This window comes from Hyperolius riggenbachi, chromosome 1 (assembly GCF_040937935.1).
Source record: "Hyperolius riggenbachi isolate aHypRig1 chromosome 1, aHypRig1.pri, whole genome shotgun sequence".
In the NCBI taxonomy this organism is placed as follows: domain Eukaryota; kingdom Metazoa; phylum Chordata; class Amphibia; order Anura; family Hyperoliidae; genus Hyperolius; species Hyperolius riggenbachi.
The window spans coordinates 232,148,039-232,169,443 of NC_090646.1; the positions used below are offsets into that span (position 1 = coordinate 232,148,039).

At 42.3% G+C, this 21,405-nt stretch overlaps 1 long non-coding RNA gene across 4 annotated transcripts in view; it reads right to left on the reverse strand.

The window, feature by feature from the left end:
- Positions 1–20,646, reverse strand: part of LOC137547285 (uncharacterized) — a 131,797-nt gene extending 111,151 nt beyond the window's left edge. For all 4 annotated transcript variants that reach the window (XR_011026552.1, XR_011026549.1, XR_011026551.1 and 1 more), the window contains exon 1: positions 20,603–20,646. This is a non-coding gene — a long non-coding RNA (uncharacterized lncRNA). The remainder of the gene's footprint in view (positions 1–20,602) is intronic.
- Positions 20,647–21,405: the final 759 nt, after the last annotated feature.

Below are 21,405 nucleotides of genomic sequence, written 5' to 3' on the forward strand. Positions count from 1 at the left end.
TTCTGCTATTAATCGGTCATTTGACGTTTTGAAGCCGCCCTTCAGGGCAGTGACACGAAGATCATCCATGCTGTGTCCGTTGGACCGAAAGTGTGTAGCAACTGGGAGTCCAGATTTGGTATCATTAATAGTGTGCCTGTGTCCATTCATACGTTTGCGCAGAGTTTGTCCAGTTTCTCCCACGTACATAACATTGGGGCATTTAGCACACATGATCAGATATACCAGATTGGTGGACCCACAAGAAAATTTACCTTGTATTCTGTACTCCTGTTGTGAACCTGGTATCGTTACACTGAACACAACAGGTATGCAGTGGCGGGTTCACTGAACAGGTATACAGTGGCGGGTCCACTGAACAGAACAGGTATGCAGTGGCGGGTTCACTAAACAGAACAGGTATACAGTGGCGGGTTCACTAAACAGAACAGGTATACAGTGGCGGGTTCACAGAACAGGTATGCAGTGGCAGGTTCACTGAACACAACAGGTATGCAGTGGCGGGTTCACTGAACAGGTATACAGTGGCGGGTCCACTGAACAGAACAGGTATGCAGTGGCGGGTTCACTGAACAGGTATACAGTGGCGGGTCCACTGAACAGAACAGGTATGCAGTGGCGGGTTCACTGAACAGGTATGCAGTAGTGGGTTCACAGAACAGGTATGCAGTGGTGGGTTCACAGCACAGGTATGCAGTGGTGGGTTCACAGCACAGGTATGCAGTGGTGGGTTCAATGAACAGGTATACAGTGGCGGGTCCACTGAACAGAACAGGTATGCAGTGGCAGGTTCACTGAACAGGTATGCAGTGGTGGGTTCACAGAACAGGTATGCAGTGGTGGGTTCACAGCACAGGTATGCAGTGGTGGGTTCAATGAACAGGTATACAGTGGCGGGTCCACTGAACAGAACAGGTATGCAGTGGCGGGTTCACTAAACAGAACAGGTATACAGTGGCGGGTTCACTAAACAGAACAGGTATATAGTGGCGGGTTCACAGAACAGGTATGCAGTGGCAGGTTCACTGAACACAACAGGTATGCAGTGGCGGGTTCACTGAACAGGTATACAGTGGCGGGTCCACTGAACAGAACAGGTATGCAGTGGCAGGTTCACTGAACAGGTATACAGTGGCGGGTCCACTGAACAGAACAGGTATGCAGTGGCGGGTTCACTAAACAGAACAGGTATACAGTGGCGGGTTCACTAAACAGAACAGGTATACAGTGGCGGGTTCACAGAACAGGTATGCAGTGGCTGGTTCACTGAACACAACAGGTATGCAGTGGCGGGTTCACTGAACAGGTATACAGTGGTGGGTCCACTGAACAGAACAGGTATGCAGTGGCAGGTTCACTGAACAGGTATGCAGTGGTGGGTTCACAGCACAGGTATGCAGTGGTGGGTTCACAGAACAGGTATGCAGTGGTGGGTTCACAGCACAGGTATGCAGTGGTGGGTTCAATGAACAGGTATACAGTGGCGGGTCCACTGAACAGAACAGGTATGCAGTGGCAGGTTCACTGAACAGGTATGCAGTGGTGGGTTCACAGCACAGGTATGCAGTGGTGGGTTCACTGAACAGGTATGCAGTGGTGGGTTCACAGCACAGGTATGCAGTGGTGGGTTCACAGCACAGGTATGCAGTGGTATGCAGTGGTGGGTTCACAGCACAGGTATGCAGTGGTGGGTTCACAGCACAGGTATGCAGCCAGACAGGAACAAGTTAAGCCTAACTAATCTTTCCCTGAGAGACAGTCTGCAGCAGCTCGCCCTACTCTCACTAACGCAGGCAGCACACGAGTGACCGTAATGGCCGCCGCTGCCTGCCTTATATAAGGGGGGTGGGGCTCCAGGGGCTAGTGTAGCCTAATTGGCTACACTGGGCCTGCTGACTGTGATGTAGAGGGTCAAAGTTGACCCTCCATGTGCATTATGGGGCGAACCGAACTTCCGCAAAGGTTCGCCTGCGGGACGCGAACGCGAACCACTGAAGTTCGCATGGAACCGTTCGCAGGCGAACCGTTCGGCCCAACTCTACCTTCATATTTGCAAAGTATCTCAAACTTTTCTGGTCAGCAGTAATATATATCATGGTTTTATAAGTCAGCACAGGTCATCAAAGGGCAGAACACAGAGTCCAGCGTGTAAATGTTTAGCCAGGCATGCATTGGAATATAGTATCAATGACTATAGCTGCACGTTACTCAGCGGTGTCTCCGCTATTAAACTTCTATATCGATATTTCGGAAATATTTATTACACCACCCTGACCAGATGCGATTACATTTGTTAGGGCAATTTCTGCTGTTGTAGGTTAGTTTACACAGTGGGAGGAGTTTGTTAACCAAATGGATCCATTCAGATTTGGTAGGGATTGTAGTCAGATTCCAATGAGACAGGATCACTTTTCTAGCTATATGGCAAAGGGTCAAAATCTGAATATTCCTATATCTATTAAAGCCTTTTTCTTCAAAACTAGCAAGTGCCCCCATCTTTGGTTCCAGTGTCAATGGACAATCTAGTATTAGGCCTATAACCTTTTCAATTTGGTTACAAATCACGCCAGAGCTGGGCACGACCAGAACATGTGGAAAAAAAGTGCCTTTATCTGCCCACATCTGGTACATAGATTAGAGTGAGAATTATCAATTTTATGTGATCTGGTTGGTAAAGGACACTCTATGGAGATATTTTAGCTGGACAAGCCTATCCCTGGATGAGGTCAAGAATTCAGCCCCTCTACCCACCACTTCATCCCAATCCTCTTCATCAATCTCACCTACATCTCAAACCCATGGTGCTTTAATCTTATCTGTGTTATAACAAAGATAGTTAATTAATTCGGAGTAAATCGCCAAAATGGTTTGCTCAGGCGTTCTATGGTGAGCAGGGCTTCAATGGAATTAGGTTCCAACTTAATTCCTGTCTTTCCAAATTGTGAGAATGCCGCATGTCACTGTTGCAATCATCGGAAGAGCATGTGACCATGGAGGTCATGCGTCTGTCTAAGTTCTTTCACTGTCAATATAATTCCATTGGGGGCGATATCTCTTAACATTTTAATTCCAAATCTAGCCCAATGTGCAGGATCAGGTATAGTATTAAAGTGAGGAAGGTTAGGGTTTTCCCACAATGGGGTGTAAGGGAACCAGGTAGAAGGTTGCGCAAACTTAGAATGGACATAGTTCCATGCTTTCAAGGTCGTTTTTATAACCAGTGTGACATTTGGAGATGAGCCAGGCGCTCTAAATGGCAGATTCAGTAAGGCCTCAAAAGAGCCCAAGATAGCAGCCTTAATCACTACAGCTGAATTTTGCTCATTACGAGAGAACCACCAACATTTTGTAACTAAAATCGCTGCTAGAAAGTAATAGAAGAAGTTAGGCATAGCTAGCCCTCCTTCCGAGAGTGGTAGTTCAAGAGTTTTTAGGGAGATACGTGGTAGTTTATTAGAGCATATAAAAGAAACAATTATTTTATTTATCTCAGCAAATTATTTCTTAGAGATCCATACTGGGGAGTTCCAAAAAACATAATTCAAATTAGGGTTGAATCTACTCCTTCCTGTCTTACTATATGTTATAGCTTTTCTCCAAAACAGCAATTTTTTATTTTATGCTTGTAGTTACTATCTGGAGAGACTTTTGAGCTAAGATCTGTTTCTACCTCTATTTGTCCATCTGTTTACAAAGGGCTAGTTGAAATTATTGACTTAAAATTAAACATTTCTATGTTTAGCATTAAGACAGCTTTTGCACTTTCTTCTTTAATCCTCCTTAAAGAGGTTCTGTGACATATTTAAAAAAACGAAAACTGACACTTACCAGGGGCTTCTTGCAGCCCCCTGCAGTCATCCTGTGCCTGTGGCAGCATTCTGTGATCAGTAGCAACCCCCTTAAAGCTGGCTGGCTGTGGCCTGTCAGTGGTTACTGTGCATGCGCGCTCCCAAGCCGTGCGCACCCTGATCGTGCTCCCGTCGTTGGGAGCATTCTGCACAGGCGCAGTAGCAATTTTCCCGTACTGTGCATGCGCAGAATGTTGTTGTGTGCGGGGATGAGATGAGGAGGCCTGCAAGCTTTTAAGGGCCTGCCGCTGCTTGCTGGAGGGTCGCGGCACAGGATGAGTGCAGGGGGCTGCAAGAAGCCCACGGCAAGTAAAACTACTGTTTTTCTGATTTTAGATTTCCTTTAATTTTTCTTATTATTATGTTTGAGGGTCCTATGGCCCTGACTTTTTGAATTGAATGAATGTTTAAATGAGCGTGAAGTTTTAAAACTCAAACTAAGATCTCTGTGAATATGTTTACTTTACTAATGTGGATTTTGATTTTGTTTTATCGTCTGTTAAAAGTTCCAATTAGTGACCTCTTTTTGGACTATATTCCAAAAGTAAGGCAAATGTATTTAAATGTCTAAAACTGAAATAACAAAAGAACTGAGTTAAATATTATAAAAGTTCTGATAAAAAGGTCATCCTTATTGACCTTTAAAGAGGAGCGCCAGTGAAAAATAATGAAATAAAAAAGTGCTTCATTTTTACAATAATTATGTATAAATGATTTAGTCAGTGTTTGCTCATTGTAAAATCTTTCCTCTCCCTGATTTACATTCTGACATTTATCACATGGCGACATTTTTACTGCTGGCAGGTAATATCACTGGAAGGAAATGCTGCTTGCTTTTTTGGCAGTTGTAAGCAGCTGTTATTTCTCACAATGCAACAAGGCTCCCGCAGTGTTATGTCAGTACCTCAGTGCTGTGAGGAGCTGACATCACACTGTGGGAGGGATTTCACCACCAAATCAGCTATACAGAGCCCCCTGATGATCCGTTTGAGAAAAGGAATAGATTTCTCATGGGAAAAGGGGTATCAGCTACTGATTGGGATGAAGTTCAATTCTTTGTTATGGTTTCTCTTTAACCACTTGCTGACCGCGATCTCATAACGCGCGTCGGCAAAGTGGCAGCTGCAGGACCAGCGACGCAGATCTGCGTCGCCGGCTGCAGGCTAATTAATCAGGAAACAGCCGCTCGCGCGAGCGGCTGCTTCCTGTCATTTCACGGCGGGGGGCTCCGTGAATAGCCTGCGGGCCGCCGATCGCGGCTTGCAGGCTAAATGTAAACACAAGCGGAAATAATCCGCTTTGTTTACATTTGTGCAACGCTGCTAACAGTAGCAGCGTTGTACTAGATCAGCGATCCCCGGCCAATCAGCGGCGGCGGGGATGGCTGTCACATGACAGGCAGGAGCCTGTTAGAGGCTGCACAGGACAGATCCGTTCCTGTGCAGCCTCCGATCTCCGGGGAAGGGAGGGAGGAGAGGGAGAGGGGGGAATCCTGCGGTTGAGGGGGCTTTGAGGTGCCCCCCCCTCCCCGCCAGCCACACGCAGGCAGGAGCGATCAGATCCCCCCAGCACATCATCCCCCTAGTGGGGAAAAAAGGGGGGCGATCTGGTCGCTCTGCCTGGTGTTTGATCTGTGCTGGGGGCTGTAGAGCCCACCCAGCACAGATTAGCGAAATCAGTGCTGGTCCTTAAGGGGGGGGGGGGTAAAGGCTGGGTTATGAAGTGGTTAAGTCAACTGAAAAAAAATTGCTTGTTTCTAAACATCAAGAATTTCATCATTTATCCTACACCATTTAATTGTCATGTAAATGAATCAGAAAAATCAGCCACTCCCAAGTGACTTTGATCTCCTGTGTGCAACCAATCGTTTTTATAAAATTTCTATAAAATCAAATCTTTTTGTGGTATTGTGTGTGTCCATCTTTAGTCTGATGAATCATTCAGGGCATAGTCATGAAGAACAGGATGTATATCATACAATTAAGTACACTTTGTGAGGGAATGTAATAGCCATGCAAGGAAAAACATCCCCTCACATGGCAAGTCCACACAGTACTGAAAAATGACCTACTGGTATGCTGGATGTCATCATAGGAGGTAATTAATTCAATTCAATTCCACAGGTTGTCTCCTCATTATCTACACAGCGTTTCACAAACTGTATCACAAAATTACTTCAGAAATGTTACTATTTTTTTTTTTAAAGTGGGATTGTCAGCCATAAAATCAAATTGCATTTACCCACTGCTCTGTGTTTATTATGCAGTCTACAACTTGACACTGCATTGCAAGCATTTCAATAAAATCATAAATGTTTCTGCTGTTATAAGGGCCCGTTTCCACTATCGCGAATCCGCATGCGTTGCCCGCATGCGGATTCGCATAGTCAGTACAAGTGGATGGGACTGTTTCCACTTGTGCGTTTCCCCGCACGTTTTTCTGTGCAGAAAAAATCTGCAGGGTAGGGCCCTCAGAATTCGCCTGCGTGTGGAATGCAGGCGAATCGCACGCAATGTATTTAATAGGGAAATGCGTTTTCCCCGTGCGTTTTTTGCCGCGATTTCGCATAGGTATTAATGTTAATTTACACAGGCAGTGACATGGTTAAATTCGCATACAGCCTTACCTATGCGAAATCGCATGCGAAATCGCGGCAAAAAACGCATGCGGAATCGCACCCGCATGTGATTTGCCTGCGGTGATTCGCCGGCGATTCCGCAACGCTATAGTGGAAACGGGCCCTAAATCTTATCTCAGTCAGCCTGGCTTTATTTGGTACATTGCCGATAAGAGGGAAGTTTGTTATCCCCCCTCCCACATTCCTACTCCTCACTGATTCGCTGAGGGCAGTTTAGTGTGACAAGGCTGAGAAGGGAACTACACCTCACCCCTCTGCAGAAGCTGTTGAAATACGATCTATGCTGTGCTCAAAAGCCTGTTCACAAAGCAATCTAGATATGTTAGTGCAGTTTCAAGGAGAAAAAAAGATTAGGAGAGGAAATGACATCAGGATTGGCTTCAGTCAGAGGCAGTAAAAATGGAAAATGCCTGAAACAGTTTTCTCTTTATTTACTAAATAAAATTCACTGAAACCAAAACATGGACAGTACAATGCATACAGTATGTTATGTCGGTAGAACAAGTATTTACTTATATGTGTTTTTTCCTGGGATAGTATTGCTGACCCTCCTGCTTTAAAGCAGAGGTTGTTTTGTCATTTATTTTTGTACTGTGATTATCACATTAAAGTCTAATAATTTGTGTTGACTGAAAACTGTAAAATGTCCTAAGTTGCAGTAAGCTAAAATGAATTTTGTGAAGTTATGAAAAGCCTTGTCTTCTTCTTATATAATTACCTTTATTCTTTGAACCCTGCAACACTTCAGCATATTTACTATGCATAGGAAACAGACGTATTTCCAGTTATTTCAAGGATAAGGGAACTTATAAATAAAAGTTTCCCTATAATGTTTCCCTGCAGTCTTACTTGATTGCCTATAATGGCCCCTAATATCTGATTACAGCCATTTGTGAGATCCAGGACCGGAGAATTAGCGGAGCCTAGCAGCCCGAGGGAGGAAGCTTTGTTGATAAATGCTCCAGCTGCTGCTTACATCCACTAGAGACTGCAGCTTGTTAAAGGGTTGGTAAACTATTCAGAATGATAAAGAAGCCATCTACCGAGCTGTGTCTGTCTACCAAGATGCACAGTTTAAGAGCTGATAGGTTGAGCTACAGGATCCGTCACTCATTGCTATACTTTGATATATCCTCACTCTAAAGCTGAAAAGTAACTTAATACAGATACCAAAGGCCAAAGCATATCTGAGGCAGTGCTGGTCACATAATCTACAATTGTGTGGCTAAGCCCTGTCTCTTGTCTATGGCTGTTCGTCTCAGATCTTGCTAAATTTAGTACTGCAGACACGGGTACGAGTATTATGCTCTTTTTATTGGCTGACAAGGCTACCTGCGGACCAATTTAAATGGCAAAGCACTGTGTGGGAGTGAGCCATCGCCTCTCTGGCATTTTGATTCTGTGGCAGTTGTGGGTGCCGGGGTCCCTGCCTCTCGTGTGCCCCAGTGTTTTGTGATTTTTAAAGCAGTGCTGGTAGGGCTGGGAGGGACCATTGTAGGAGCCTTATTTTTAAGTAATCTTGTTTATTTTATGCTCCAACTTAGGAAAGGATATTTAAAAAAATCCAAATATTCCTCTAAACATTTCCTGTTTTACATCACACACTTCCTTTCACCCTACAGCTCAGTGGGATGCGAAAGTTTGGTCAACCTTGTTAATCCTCATGATTTTCCTGTATAAATTGTTCGTTGTTACGATACAAAATATCAGTTAAATATATATTATAGGAGACACACACAGTGATATTGAAGAATTGAAGAAGTGAAATTAAGTTAATTGTATTTACAGAAAGCGCGCAATAATTGTTTAAACAAAATTAGGCAGGTGCATAAATTTGGGCATTTTATTGATTCCAAAACCTTTAGAACTAATTATTGGAACTCAAATTGGCTTGGTAAGCTCAGTGACCCCTGACCTACATACACAGGTGAATCCAATTATAAGAAAGAGTATTTAAGGGGGTCAATTGCAAGTTTCCCTCCTCTTTTAAATTTCTCTGAAGAGTAGTGTAACCCGATTTATCCGTGTGTTCTGCCCCGACTGAGAGGAATCCACCAGACACTGACTTAAATGTGAATATCAAGAATGTATTTGTGACCTGAAAGGAATTGTCAGGCAAAAAAAAATGAGTTTCACTTACCTGGGGCCTCTACTGGCCCCATGCAGCCATCCTGTGCCCTCGTAGTCACTCACTGCTGCTCCAGTCCCCCGCCGCCAGCTAGTTTACTTTTTGCCAACCTCGAGGTCGGCGGGTTGCAATGCATACATTTTTACGCATTCCCGCTGGTGCAGGAACATCAACACATGCATTTTTATGTGTTAGTGGTGCAATGCGTAAATGTTTACGCGTTGCACCACTAACGCGTAAAAATGTATGTACTAATGTTCCTGCACCAGCGGGAATACGTAGAAATGTACGCAATGCGGCCCCGCCAGACCCCGAGGTTGGCAAAAATGAAACTAGCTGCCGGCGGGGGACTGGAACAGCAGTGAGTGACTACCAGGGCACAGGATGGCTGCATGTGGCTGGTAGAAGCCCCAGGTAAGTGAAACTCATTTTTTTTTTTTTGCTTGATGATTCCTTTAACAATGGTCAACTGGTAACTTCTCAACCAGTACTACCTTTCAACACAAATATATATTCTCTTCACATAAACATAACACTACAATCTTCTCCTCTTCACAGCTGGTGCACCGGTAAAACGCTGCAGAATAAAAAGTCAGGTTACTTAGACACTTTTTACATATAATTGACCTACAACAGATATTCCTTCTCTCTCTTACAATTTCCAACCACTACTCAATACAACACTTATAATCGCAGTACCATAGGGTGTTATATAGGAGCTTGGGAAAGAACAGGTCTACTGAGCAACTTCAGTTCTATACAGTCTCAGTCCCTTGATACCAAGTCCAAACTATATTTCTCAGCAAAACCTTCAGGTGGGGTTACAGTTTCTCTTTTATATGGTACTGACACAGCTCTCCCTTTTCTTTAGTTGGTTTTAGGCACTGGGATAATTTCCACTCTTTTGGCTCAGAGGATTTCTCAAGCTCTCTTTCTATGTACTGTGGCCCCAAAATAATAATATAACCAAATAAAATAAAAATAATTAAATAAACGGATAAGGAAAAAAATAAACAAAAGGAAACAAAATAAACAAATAAACAAATGCACCCAGGAACAGCACCAATATCTCCCTCTGCAGTAAGATCACTTTCTCTATGCTGTTTAGATCAAGCTCCAACTTGTGCAATAGCAACACTTAGTTCACCAACTCTGTTTTGACTTCTTTTCTCTATCAGATGCTGTTTTCCTTTGCAGTGTAGTTTCTTTAGTGTCACAGGATGCAGGGTGACTCTAACACAGATCTTCTCCTTTTCTGTTAACAGGTTAACAGAACTTGTTTGTTTAACTGACAGGTTCTCTTTATCTCAAAAGCTCTCTCTCACTCTCTCCTGCACAAATCTTGCACTTGGGTAGAACAGATATCACTTTACGATTCACTTCAATACTTTGCTGTTATATATTCTCGTGACTGCTGCAGGCTGACCGGCAAAATGTCTCTGAATCACAATTACCACTTGCGGCTGAGCTAGATATCAAATTGGGGACTTACACACAGACAAATTACAGCGCTCAAGGTTGCACCTGGAATGTAAACCAACAGAGGCAATGCAGAGCCTCTCTGGGGTTAAATACATGCCTTGAATGCAAAACAGATGCAAATTATGTGCTAATTCTAATGTAAAAATTTTGAAAGTAGATTTGAAGCAATGAATGCAGCTAGCCACTAGTATACTTATGTTCAATTTGTACAGCGGGAGACATTGCAGCTCTTTCAAACAAAACTTCTAACTGAATGATTTATCAGCATTGATGTGCAGAGCTCCAATAACTGGACTATATTACACACCTAGCATTCACTACAGGCGAAGGGGGGTGTTCGTTTCAGTGATAATGTGTGCACAGATTATTACCTAATAGACTTCCCCACGGCGGTGACTGACCGCCCTGGGTAAGACCTAACACTAGTCTAGCAATAAAAACATAATATTCCTCGTGCTGCTAATCATAAATGGTATACATATTTCATCAAGCAGACAGAAAGGCAAATGACAGCGCTCAAGGCTGCACCTTAAATGTAAGCCAACAGAGGCAATGCAGAACCCCTCTGGGGCTAAATACATGCCTTGAATGCAAAACAGATGCAAATGATGTACTAATTCTAATCTAAAAAATTTGAACGTAGATTTGAAGCAATGAATGCAGCTAGCCACTAGTATACTTATGTTCAATTTGCACAGCGGGAGACATGGCAGCACTTTCAAACAAAACTGTGTGTAATAAACAAAAGGTGTGTAATATAGTCCAGTTATTGGAGCTCTGCACATCAATGCAGATAAATCATTCAGGTATAAGTTTTGTTTGAAAGCTCTGCCATGTCTCCCGCTGTACAAATTGGGGACTTAACAGAAGCCTTTCACTCTCTAGGTGACAAAATACTCTCACACTTGCTGTAACTTGGGCACAGTAGGATTCTTTAGGCAATATAAGACTCAATTGTAGAAATGAACTTTTTTACCACAAGGTTACTGTTTCTTTAAGGTTATATCAAGCAGACAGATCCTAATCTCACCATGTTCATCAGAGGATAAATTCAGTATACTGTGGTTAACTGTCACTTTCTCTCAGATAACCAATGCTGAATTATGGCTCTTTTCACCTAATTGCATGCTGCTACTCCGATCACAGTCTCTGGCAAAGTCGCAATACTTATACTCATCTGTCTCAACAGTGTCTCTCTCTCTCTGTGCACTGTCTTGGATCTGGCCTGATGTTTCTGTAATACTTTTCAGTGGCCGCCTGGTTTCTGTCCCCTCTTGCTATGCTACGGCTGCTCCGGTCTGGGCCTCTGCTCCCCTCGCTCACCGCCGCCTGACTGACTTTCGCTCTGTCAGGAGAAATGGTTTTAACCAGTTCCCTCAGCCTGGGCCTCGTGCCACTCTGTCCACTGCGCCTGTGCTGTCTCCAGCTCTGCTTGCGCGGCCCTTCTGGAAGGTTCCCCGCTTTGTATGCACAGTTGCCTAGCAACTTAATCTATGCGCCCAAATACTCGCTTATGCCTATCTATGCGCCGTTTTAACGCCACCAGGCTAAGTTTTCAAGGCAAATTTTAGCCTTACTTGCCAATTTCACATTACACATGTCAAATACATTTCCCATCACACTCTCCTCTCTTAAAGGGCTACAGTAGCAACATGGGGGTCTCAAAACAATACTCAAATGACATGAAGACAAAGATTGTTCACCATCATGGTTTAGGAGAAGGATACAGAAAGCTGTCTCAGAGATTTCGGCTGTCTGTTTCCACAGTTAGGAACATATTGAGGAAATGGAAGACCACAGGCTCAGTTCAAGTTAAGGCTCGAAGTGGCAGACGAAGAAGAATCTCGGATAGACAGAAGCAACAAATGGTGAGAACAGTCAGTCAACCCACAGACCAGCACCAAAAACCTGCAACATCATCTTGAAGAATTTGCATGTTTCCTATGAAGCGCAATAAACTAACCCTTCCCTATCACCTATCACTGTACACATTCCCTTCCATCACCATTTTTCCTAGCACCAGATTGTTATCCCTGTGAGTTGATTAGTTTTCAGATTTTTTATCATCCAAATCCCAAATATTCTGCCTTATTAAGTCATACTACCCGCTGTCGATCCCATCACTAGTAGTAAATAGTTAACATACTTTTTTAGTTCTGCCATTATAGATTTCCCATGTAAGATTATAAAATTCACCACGTACAAACCAGTGAATCCATCTTTCTAGTCCTAGGCCAACGTAAATGCAGTGATTGTAAGTATTTTTATTCTTGAACTGTAAAAGAAAATCACTGGGAATGAATAGCAGAAAAAAAGGGTAACTACATTTGTGAAAAATGAGGGCAACATATTTTTATTAATTCAGTGAATAGAAAAATTAGCCCGGGCTATTTTATATGCAATAAAGCAATTGGTGGTTGTAGTGTTGGAAATATGTGCTGATATTTTATGTTTTTAAAAGTTTACTGTATTATTTTTATACACTGAGCATATAGGTAGAAAAAAACAATGTTTTGTAAAAAAAATACCTTTTAATGGCTAACTGATAAAGTTAAATAATGCAAGCTTTCTGGAATCTAGTCCCCTTCTTCAGGCATATTTCCAGATGTTAGCTGAAGTAAAACACTGATGCAGGTAAATAGTAAACACGAAGATAACAGTTGTGCTGGTTACTGTCATCTTCGTGTTTACTATTTACCTGCATCAGTGTTTTACTTTAGCTAACATCTGGAAATATGCCTGAAGAAGGGGACTAGATCCCAGAAAGCTTGCATCATTTAACTCTATCACTTATCCATTAAAAGGTATTATTTTTTTAAAACATTGTTTTTTCTACCTATATAATTTGTTTAGCTAACACGGTACACAAACTTTTTTGCTACTATACACCGAGAAACAATATAAATGCAACACTTGGTTTTGCTCCCATCTTGCATGAGCTGATCTTAAAGACCCATTACTCTCAAATGTTGTTCACAAATCTTTCTAAATCTGTTAGTGAGCACTTCTCCTTTGTCGAGATAATCCATCCCACTTAATGGGTGTGGCTTATCAAGGTGCTGATTACACAGCATTATTTTGCACTCTCCACTCTGAAATATGCTCAGTTTTGCTTTAGACAGGGTAGAAAACCTGGGGGGAGGCTGGCAGGAATCCAGTCGGGGGAGCGGGGGAAGAGTCAGTATTTGATGTGGCCATTATTTGCAGTGCAACACATTGCTGTCACATAGTATTGATCAGGTTGTTGATTGTGGCCTGTGGAATGTTGGTCTGGTCCTCTTCGATAGTTGTGCAGAGTTGCTGAATATTGGCAGGAACTGGAACACACCGTCATATACGTCGATTCAGAGCATCCCAAACATGCTCAATGGGTGACATGTCAGGAGAGGATGCTGGCCATGCAAGGACTGGAAGGTTTGCAGCTTCCAGGAATTGTGTACAGATCCTTGCAATATGGGGCCGTGCATTATCATGCTGCATCATGAGGTGATGGTCATGGATAAATGGCACAATTGGCCTCAGGATGTAATCACGGTATCAATAAAATGCACATGTGTTTGTTGTTCATAACATACTCCTGCCCATACCATAACCCCACCGCCACCATGGGCCACTCAATCCACAACGTTGAAGTCAGCAAACCGCTCACCCACATGACGCCACACGTGTTGTCTGCCATGTGCCCTGAACAGTAAAAACCGGGGCTCATCAGTGAACAGACCGCCTCTCTCCAACGTGCCAGATGCCATTGAATGTGAGCATTTGCCCACTTAAGTTGGGCGAACTGCAATCAGGTCCAGACCCCAATGATGATGACGAGCATGCAGATGAGCTTCCCTGATACAGTTTCTGACAGTTTGGCAAGAAATTCTTTGGTTATGCAAACTGATTGTGGCTGCAGCGGTCCGGATGGCTGGTCTCAGACGATCATGGAGGTAAACATGCTGGATATGGAGGACCTGGGCTGGTGTGGTTACATGTGGTCTGAAGTTGTGAGGTTGGTTGGATGTACTGCCAAATCCTCCGAAACGCCTTTGGAGACGGCTTATGGTATAAAAATTAATATTTATTTCAGCATGCCAACTGCATGCTCCCTCAAACGTTGCAACACCTGTGGCACTGTGCTGTGTGATCAAACTGTACATTTGAGAGTGGCCTTTTATTGTGGCCAGTCTAAGGCACACCTGTGCAAGAGAATGCTGTCTAGTCAGCACCATGATATGCCACACCCATGAGGTAAAGGAGAATTGCTCACTACCACAGATTTGTGAACAATATTTGAGAGTAATGGGCCTTTTGTGTACGTAGAAAATGTTTCAGATATTTGAGTTCAGCTTATGCAAAATGGGAGCAAAACCGAAAGTATTGCATTTATATTTATGCTCCGTGTACATGTTTTCTTTTTATAGTCAATTGTCATGTGTTGGGGGGGGGGGGGGGGGGGATTTCAGATGGTTGAAAATTCCCATGTGTCTCACAGATACCCAGAGTCATAGGATTTAGAAGGATATTAACTGTTGTGTGTAGCTCTCATTTCCCCTCTCCTAAACAAAAAAACAAACAGAAAAAAACCCAAAACATTATTAACCACTTCAGGATCACAGGTTTTTCCCCTTAAAAACCAAAACAACTTTCACATTTCAGCGCTCCTCCCATTCATTCAGCTATAACTTTATTGTTACTTATCACACTGAAATGATCTATATATTGTTTTTTTCGCCACAAAGTATGCTTTCTTTGGGTGGTAGTTTTTGCTCTGAATTATTTTATTTTATATGCATTGTAAAGGGAATTCTAAGGAAAAAAAAAAAGATTATTTCTCAGTTTTCAGCCATTATAGTTTTAAAATAAAATGTGCTTTGGTACATAAAACCCACACATCTTGTTTGCCCATTTGTCCGGTTTATTACAACGTTTAAATTGTGTCCCTAGTACAATGTATGGTGATAATATTTTAACTGGAAATGAAGGAGCATTTTTCCATTTAGGGATTTTTAATACTTTTTCACTTATTACAAGAACTTTTTTTGAAAAAATATACTCATGACATCCGTATTACAAAAGTCCCTAAGGTAACTATTTATGTAAAAAAAATTAAATGATGTAATTTTTTAAAAATTTTTTTAACAAGTGTTTTATTTCTGTAACTGTGGGGCAGGGATGGAAGGGGTTAAAAGTAATAAAATAAAATAAAAATAATAATTAACTTGCTATGGAAAACAGTATAGTGGCCTAAATAGGTGTATTTTACTTTTTGGCCACAAGATGGAGCTATTGAGACCGTGTTTCTATTAATAGAACACAGACGAACACGGAAGTGTCGGGTCTCAGAGCTTATGCGACGTTAACAAGCTCTCCGAAGACACGGGAACGATGATCGGGATTGAGAATCAAAAGATTCTCACATCCTGATCACAGATGGAGGGGGCTGCGATGGTGGATCGGCGGAAAACAGCGCGGGGATCGTGAACGCGACGGTAAGGCAGCAGTACGCATATCTACGCCCCTGATCCGCACGTGAAGTTTAAAGGGGCGTGGATATGCGTACCAAGGATCCTAAAGTGGTTAAAGACAACCTGAACTGAAAATATTATCGTAAGAGAACAGAGGCGCCAGCAGGATAAAAGGTAATAAAAATGTTAACATTTGCTGGGAGGCAGTGGTGGACTTACCTCCGGAAAGCAGACTCAAAATACTGTCTGAATTAAACAAATACATTTATTATTGGTACCCCAAAAGATGCAACTCGTTTCGCAGGCACAGCCCACTTCATCAGGCAATAAGGTAGGGGACAAACAGTAGCTCGTCAGTAGCACGAATAGCGCCTCTAGCCTTATTTGTTTAATTCAGACAGTATTTTGAGTCTGCTTTCCGGAGGTAAGTCCACCACTGCCTCCCAGCAAATTTAAAAAAATGTTATTACCTTTTATCCTGCTGGTGCCTCTGTTCTCTTACGATAATACTGTGTCCACCCCTGGTGGAGGGGTGACCTAACCCTACATTTCTGATCTACAGAAAGCGACATTTTAATCCTGAGTGAGGACAGGTCTAATCTCCTCACCTGCATCTACAGTGGTTGCCTAAGAGGTAACCCATGTTTGTGAGTATATTCATCTCACACTCAGGGCCGGATTTGTACTTTTTACCACCCAAGGCCCACTATCTCCAGCCGCCCCATGACTACAGCGGGGTTGGAATTGGGTTATTGGACATGGGAAAGCAGAGAGGTTAGGGATACTAATAAATCAGTGTTGGCATTTCTAAAAAAAAAGAAGTTAAAGTAAGGTAAAAGTAACATAAAGGTGGTTAGGGGAGGTTATCGGCTAGACACCTTGGAAATTTAGGGTCATGCTAGGAATTTGAGAATATGATAATGGGAAAATGGATAAAATTAAGTATCAAGGTTAGGTTTACTGATCACAAAATTACAGTAATTAAATTGTTTGTTAGTGACATGACTATGTACTCTGTAAAGTTCTACAGAAGATGTCACTGCTATATAAATACATAATTATAATATGATAGGACATGAGACTATAACTATGGTAGGATTAGATTGTGAGCTTCTCTGGGGACAGTCATTGATATGAATATGTACTTTGTAAAGTGCTGCGGAAGGTGTCAGTGCTATAAAAATGCATAATGATAATAATATGGTAATCGCGCAATTCCCGCTCAAGTGTGAATGGGCCCTAGTTCTGATTCAGACAGGCGGTAAATGTATTTCCGGTGGTTGACAAAAAGCGTCATTCACATAAACGCAGATTTCCGTCATGTTGTATGCTACATATAGCATCCAGGCTCGGCTGCGTTCCTGTGCTCCCATGTCCACTAAGGGGCTCAAAAACAAATCACTACGGCCCAGTGCACACCAAAACCGCTAGCAGATCGTCAAAACGCTAGCGGTTTTTGGAGCAGATTTTAGAGCGATTCTAGGCATGTATAGAGACGTTTTCTAAACAGGCCTAGCGTTTTTTGGGAGCGTTTTTGTGTAGCAGATTACAAATATTGTTACAGTAAAAGCTGTTACTGAACAGCTTCTGTAACAAAAACACCTGGAAACCCGCTCTGATGTAGCGTTTTCCAGAGCGGTTTGCGTTTTTCTTATACTTTACATTGAGGCAGAAACGCTTCTGAAAACCGCAAACGTGCAGCAGGAGGCGTGTTTGTGGTTTTGAAAAAACCTCAAACCGCCGGTGTGCACCATCCCATTGAAATGCATTAGCCAGGGGTTTTCACTGGCGGATGCGGCTGGGGGAATCAATGCTAAAACCACTCAGTGTGCCCTGGGCCTAAGAACCGATGCTGAACACTTTTCTTCTCAGTAGTAGAAGAGCATTTTGCATCGGCTATGAGCCACTGTCAACCGTTCTACAGAAATCCGTATGAACCAGACCTACTCCTGCTCCTGTCTCACTGCTCTGTCACTAATCCACACAGCCCAATTACAAACTACAGGCAACCTCAATGTCTTCAGGATTTCTGCACTGGGGTTTAGTTTTCTATGAGATACAGACACATTCTTTACACTTTGTCAACTATAAAGTCATAATAATTTTTTAGACAGAAAAACATGAGTGTGACTGTGATAAGATGGTGGCCAGCAGCAGTACAAAGGATTGCAGGACATGTCACTAATCACTTAACTCAGAAAACCAGTAAACTTCTTGTTTGGTACCTTAGCTTAGCATAATTCTGTACTGTACAGTGTCAGCGTTCACATTTCTGCAGCCTTCACGCCTTCTATTCTACAGGCAGCACAAGCAGCTGTCCATCCTCATGGCTCTCTCCTGCTTCGGTGTTTGTGTCCCTGCAGAGGGGCGGGGGCAGGGCGGCTGCAGATACAAAGCACATTCCTCTCTCCTGCCAGGCTACAGTGTCAGATAACGGCAGGGGGGAGAGAGAGAGAGCACGGGCAGCCTGCAAGTAAGCTAACTGAGCTCCAGCTGATATGGAGCACTCTTCCTACTCTGTGGGCAGCAGTGAACAGGACGGGCAAGGCTTTTCTGGGAAAGGGATCAGACGAACAGCATGTGCAGTTCTCCACCCGCCCATTGAAGTGACGCTGAAGTCTCCGCCCTAGGAACCGGCCTTGGGGGCCTGCCCACAAATCCGGCCCTGCTCACACTTACATTTATCCACGGTTTCCAATACATACTACACTATATTGGGCTCTCGGTTTTTCTTATTTATGAACTGAAAATAAATGTATAAGATAGTTATGTATGTGCAGTGCCAATGGTAATTAAATAGAACATTAGTAACACAGAACACAGTCTCACATTTTTATTTTCAGTTCAGGGCTTTCATTTTTAAGACTAAATTCTAAACAGCAGCCATGATGGTCTGATGTAAAATCTTCTTCATACAGCCAAAAAGCTACTTTTCAGCACTAAAATGCTATTAGCAGTGTTTTCTCAGCCAAATAAATGTGTTTTGTCTTCTATTTACTTTTCAGGACAAGGGCTGAATTCCAAAAGCTTTTTGTCAAGCTAATTTGCATTGATCTCAACTCTTAATTTTAAAGGTGCCCATACATCAGACAACTTTGGCGGACCATGAACTAACTAATTTGATTATTATTATCGGATTGGTTGAAAATCGGTGCTGCCAAGTGCAGGCCCGATCAACGATATGACCAATTTTGGGCTGAAATTGGTTGGGTCAGTCGATCGTGCCTGGTGCAAGATGTTGGGCCAAAGTTGGTTGCTCGGGTGTGTGGCAGTACGGCGGCCGATTTTAGTACGAGCGACGGAACAACGAAACCTCCGCTGCTGCCACCGTAATGTATAAATGTGCCCCCCCCACCTGTGCATTATACATTACTTGTCCCATGTCAGCCTACGCGCGGTGTCGGTAACCTCCGGGTGGCCTCTGTACACCCCACTTATGCATAGCATCTAACATCGGTGCATACTTTCTGATGTCAGACGCTATGTGTATATGGAGAGCCGCTTGGAGGTTCCGTACACCGCATTGAATTGGCACTGAACTACCATCACTGGAACTTTTGTATAATACTCGCAGCTTGAGAAGGGCCAAAAACATTATCAAGGACAACACTCACCCTGGAAATGCCCTTTTTGAGCTCCTTCCATCAGGTAAACGTTTTAGATCAATCCGCACACACACAAACAGACTGAAAGACAGCTTTTTCCCATCCACCATAAACTTGATAAACTCTGAATCCTCTCTGAAATAATTAACACTGTGTACAAATTGTTTAAACATCTGTAATACCTGGCATACTTGTATAATTTCTCTTCCTTGTTACTATCACTATGTTCCCTATATGCACCGTGGGGATGTCATGAAAAGTAATTTCGTTGTGTTACACAATGACAATAAAGTGAATTGAATTGAATGAATTGAAAGCTGACACAGGACAGGTAATGTAAAAATGCAAACATGGTGGGGCACATTTATACATTGGGGGGGGGGGGGGGGGGGGGGTAGCGATGGGGTGGATGCGGCGTGCACAGCCGATTCCCTTAAGATTTTCATTTCATGTTGAAATCGGATGGGAACCGGCCTGAAGTATATGGGCAGCTTCAACGAACAGACAAATTTATCTCTAATCAGATTTCATTAGTGATAAATGTGTCTCTTTGTCAAATCTACCCATAATCTCCTGATGTATGGACACCTTTTACACTTGCAGTGCAGGAAAATAGAAAAGGGCTTCAGACAATTTCTACAAAAAATGTGTTCAAACAGTTGATTTTGCCATGTGGCATGTCAACTGATATCTATAGGTTTTTTTTTTATCTGATAGCAGTCAGGTTCTAATGCTATCTATATTAATATATATATATATATATATATATATATATATATATATATATATATATATATATATATATATATATATATATATATATATATATTACTGTGCACTACAAAATCACAGTTGGTCAGTTAATCTATGGCTGACTTGACTAAAATCCACATAAGGCAAGCGCCCAGGATTTGCCGAATTAAGGAAATGGCTTTGATTTCACATTGCTCCAAAAATTCTGCAGTCCAATCATTGAGTGCTATCGCCCAGCGCAAGTGCTGCAGTGGAACCACCCTCATAGAGTTCCACTGCTGTAGCGGTTTCCCGTCATCTTTAAAATGCCATCAGTGAGTCCCAGGCCCGTCGGTTCCACATTAGTATGTGGCCTTGTTTGGACATGCATTGCATTGCCTAATATTTGGTGTTCAACAAATGTGCTTTAACCTGAGCAGTAAAACTTGCTGATAAGCAAGTTGCACTGATAACATCAATCAACCAATTTCTTTCTAAAAACAGAATCACCAAATGCTCATTTTCATTAGTTTGGAATTAAATGCAAATGCAGATTGTATTGATTCTAGACACTTTGTATACAAGTAATTATCTCCTCTGACATTTCTGGTAATCAGAAAAATAATTATTGTCAAATGATAGTGGTACAAAACAGACAGAGAAATATGCATACTTTTACTGGTAAGGCAGAAGAAAAACAGCATTGGCGTTCTCACCTGTAATCTGTCTCAAGCCAGACGCAGGATGCCCACTCCATGCTAGATACAGGGAAGAGGGTATACATTTAGCTGTAAAGTACTGCACCACTTCCATTCCCAGGCCAATTTTTAGGCATATATATATATATAAAATTCCGTTGATTATAAAATCATTAGAGTGGTTTTCCATTATGTAAAGTCTGAAAAAAGAGGTAAAGATGCACTTGCAGGGATGGAAAATTTGGCTGTCATTGGCCCCAATAGAGAGATCTTACCTTGGCCCCTATGCAATTTAATTTTTCTCCAAATTTTTTTCTCCGGATAGTTTTTCATCTTCTCTTAATTATAACTTTTCAGCACTCTGCAATCAAAAGAGTACCAAAAAGTAGGCGAAGAAGTACTGTGAAAAGTATTTTCTTGCTTGCTGGTGGCTTAAAATGCATTTTACTGTTAATGGGGTCGGGCCCAAAGTGAATTGAATAGGGGCCCTTGTGTCTAGCATAACCGTGTTAGCAATGCAAAGGTGTAACCCACCAGCAAGCTAGCAAATACTTAAATCATTTTGACAGTACTTTTTTACTTACTTTTTGGTACTTTTTCTATTGCAGAGTGTGAAAAATTATTTTAAACAGAAAATGAAAAATGATGTCTTAGGAAAAAAGTCAAGAGAAAAGGTGAATTGAATAAAGGCCATGGATTGCAAATATAACACCTAACTGTTGACATGCTTTTTTTATCACTCATTGGCCCTTAAATTCACTTTTTCACCTACATTTTCTTCTAGAAGGCAATTTTTCATCTTCTGTTTAAATTACTTTTCT